Raw genomic sequence first — 4,363 nt, forward strand, 5'->3', positions numbered from 1 at the left:
TATATATATATATATATATATATATATATATATAGACTTGGGATCATGTGAGACCAATGGTTTTTCGTGAGACCCGTAAGACCAATTCTCAACCCTTGGATTAGATTTACAATCGTCAGATCTGAACAATCATAAACGCCACGAGACTTTTCAATAATTACAAAATTGCCACCTTGCAACTTTAGATCATTAGATCATTAGTTTATAAAGTTGATCAATGAATATAAATTAGTCTTGCGAAAAACTCATGGTCTCACGTGAGCCCAACCCTATATATATATATATATATATATGTATATATGTATATGTCAACCTCACAAACTATGGTAAATTCCAAAAAATATTAACCCTAACATGTGAGTTTGACCCCACATTGCCATGCAAGTTGGTTATATGTGTGGAATTTATGATCCTTTGACCAAAGACACAAAATGATGAAGAGGTTCCACATTATCCTCATTTTATATATTTATATATATACGGTTGAATTTCGGTGAAAATTCTTTTCTTTTTGTGAGAACCATGAGAACCCACTTGTGTCTATTGATCGTTTTTTATTCAATGCCAATCAATACATGTGTTTCTGTAAAGGAGGGATGGTTTTGTCCTTTTGTTTTCCACATACGGGCTAATCTGGTATCTTAAGGTAAAGCATGTTAATATTAGTTAAAGTGTGTTAAGGTTCTATGTTTTTCATGTTAATGCATTTTAAAATTTTCTTAGTATAAGGTATGTAGGAGGTTTGTTAAGGTATGTTAAAGATTTCATGCTAATGTATGTCAAGTAAGTTAAGGTCTATGTCCCCTTGCATCCATGCCATTGAAGTTCCATTTAGTTACATCTTTGCCATCATGTTTTTTTCTAGCATTTCGATCAAACAAAAAAAAATCATCACCGAGGGCTATGATGTGATTCTCACGAAAGATAAAATTCTCACATGATCCTGAATCATTGATCGTTAGTTTTCTTCGTTATATGTGCAAGTCACTTGAGGGCAATTTTGTAATTTTGCATGCTTTTTTTAATAGAAAAGTTATGTTTACAAGTTTTAAAGCTATGTACAAGTCATTAGAACATAAAAAAAACTAAATTAACTCATCCTTCTCCCACTTTTGATTCAACTATAGTCATGTTGTGTCTGCGTGCCTTTCGAATTGGAACATTAAGGGACGATTATTCTCGATCACAATAAACCACCTTTAAGTGAAGTCAGGATCGGTGGTCAATTGTTTGTGGATCACTGAATCACTTCCTAGGCCGTTCTTTAGGTAGTATCTCTAGGAGGCACTACATACTATTAAGAAATGGTGAAGTAGGTCAAAGAGTGTGTCGAGTATGTGAATACTTATAATCTTACGGAGGAGAACTTTCTTAAACTGGAGCAACAACTTTAAGTACGAAACATGAAAACTTTAGCACTTGATCACCAAAGTCGATGGAATACATATGACTTACCAACTGTTACTAACAACTTAAGAGTTGAAAACAGTTTTTTCTTGCTTTGATATGTCATACCTTAATTACAGTAAATGACCAACAAAAAAGAGAGAGAAAGGAGATGAAGGAGAGAGAGGGGATTGTCGGATGAGGGTGCGTTAGTGTAGGCGTTGTTGGAGATGCAGATTGCGCCGACAATGGTTGGAGAGGATGAAGGAGAAGGCACTGATGAGAGGGTTAAGGTTAGTGTATGCTAAGTTTTCTATTCTTCATTAATACTTTAATGGTTTGTACTCAAACTTTAATAACTCACATAATAAAATTTTATTAATATAAACAAGGTGACAAATCTGCTCTCATGTGATTAACACGTGAGGGTAGTTAATGTTAGTATGTATGCCTAAAAGTCAATCATTGGATGATTCTGTTTGGACATTGTATCATGATATTTTTATTAAATAAAAGAAATTATTATGTTTATGTATTATTCTGTGTTATATCTAAACAAAATAATAAACTTAGAATAATGTATTCTAAAATATCATTAATCAAGTATTAATTCATGTTTAGGTTGAATTAATATGGTACGACTAATATATACATAGAATCATATGGAGATATAGAATCCATATATTGGTACAAGATGGGATCTTGTGTACCGGATGTAACTTGCTATGATAATGTTTCATTGGATGTCATGTGAGTGTCATAGACATTTCTCATGTGATCATTGTATATATAGTACTTTGACTTCAGATCATGGATTTTGCTCTATGTGAGTGGTGTTCTCATGTCATCAGTCGTGTCGACACTTCCCTCTTCATCTACACTAAAGGGACATCGTTACTTTATCTACCGGTTTATGTACATGACATCCTCTTAACGGGCAACGACATTCCACTTCTATATAAGTTCATCATTCACGTTCACAAAACCTTCGCCATTAAAGATCTTGGTCGACTAAGTTACCTTTTGGGACTAGAGGTTACATATACTAAAAATGGCGTGTTCCTTAGTCAACAAAAGTACGCCAATGACATTCTTCTTCAGGCTCAATTACATGAGAACAAGCTGATCACCACTCCTATGGTTGTTGGACAACATTTAAGTCAATCTGGTATCTCACAAACGAGATCACCATATTACGCTAGATTACCACTTCGTTCGTGAATTAGTTCCAAGTGGATTGCTTGCAACTAAATTTGTCTCCAGCTTGCTTAACGTGGCTGATCTCTTTACGAAAAGTTTATCACAAACACTCTTTCTCCTTTTCAGATCCAAGCTTGGCCTTGGGCGGCCCCATGACCCGCTTGAGAGGGGATATTAATGCAAATAATTACAAATAATTAGAATCCTTCTCTAACTAAATTAGTTAGACGACTATCTTAATCATCGTATATGTTAATCTCTTTTGTAATCTATTATATATAATAAACTTCTCTCCCACAAAGGTGAGATGAGAAATATTCCATAACAATTCTCTACAGTGTATAGGCAAGTGTATACAAAATATGGCCTGTGTCATTTCCTAAGTCTTTGTGAATGAATCAATATTATGAATCAAGAATCCTTCGTTTAGTTCTAGAAGCATATATGTAAGCGAAAAAAAGGCTAGTTACATAAAATTTAAAAGTTTACTTGGGTTATAAAAACTTAGGCTAGCATAAGAGGTAACTTCACATAACTAGTGTGATGAGCAAAAAACAATTCACAGGTTTTTGTCATGATATTTTATTTTAGCAATAGTCTATCATGAATACAGAGACTCAAGAAAACAAAATAAAAATTTGGAGTTAGAAGTAAAAGAAAACAACCTCCTTCGATGTTATGTTGGATGTGCTTCACCATCCCACATGTGTATTTTGAGAATATGCTATGGTTTCAAGATTATGTCGACTTTCATCACATAGAGAGCTCTCACAAGTACCCCGCCAACGATAGAGCATGACACCGAGAATCTTCCCAAGTTTTTGAATTGAATATCACAACCCTTTGTTAAAATCATTTTAGAATTGTCTACACAACTTTGCTACAGGGTTGCTGTAGCTTCGTTGACAACCTGTTTTTCTTTCTGGACAGTAGCAATAAGTTGTTGGACTGCTGTTGCAGCATGCTGGATATATTCTCTCTCTCTCTCTCTCTCTCTCTCTATATATATATATATATATATATAGGGAGAGGTTCAAACGAGAACCCCTGTGATTTACGAATACGCAAGAACAACTCAATAACCACATATTGTGATAAAAAATAAAAATAAAAGATTTTTAAAATTAAACTTAAAATTTAAAAAGATTCAAAAAAATTTAAAATTAAAAGGATAATAATGGAAATGATATATTATCTAGAAAACGGTTAAAATCTTTTAAACTTATCATTAAACACAATCAAAATCTTTTAAACTTATCATTATCATCTACAAAACGGTTACGATTACAAGCCTAACTTCAAATCGCAAGAACTACGGACGGCGATGGTGTTGATCGACGGTGACCACAAAAACTTGGTCGGTTATATTTCACACCTCTAGACTTAATGARATTGGGCCGAAAAGCAAGTATACAATACGGCCCAATGTCGTCTTTCCAAGTAATAAGTGGTACAAGTACCGAGTTATCGTCCACAGGGACTGTAGCCGAAGTTAGATTAGAGTCCAATGAAAGAGATGATTTCAGATGGCGATTTCGAAGACTTTTCTCTGATTTTAAGGTTATCCAAAACAGAATACAGAATAAATAAAAGAAGCAAGGGTGTGAGACATAATGTGAGACCCAAACACAAATTCCAGCAGCCAATGTTATAGAAATGCTATAGCAAGCAGTGTTCCGAAACTAAGTTCCACCATCTATTTTGAAGGCATTCCTCTCGGACTTCACCATCTCACTATCATATAGCTTTCCACCCATATCTCTATGTGGTGTCCGGA

Source organism: Cynara cardunculus (genome assembly GCF_001531365.2).
Source record: "Cynara cardunculus var. scolymus isolate 2C chromosome LG 15, CcrdV1, whole genome shotgun sequence".
Taxonomy (NCBI): Eukaryota; Viridiplantae; Streptophyta; class Magnoliopsida; order Asterales; family Asteraceae; genus Cynara; species Cynara cardunculus.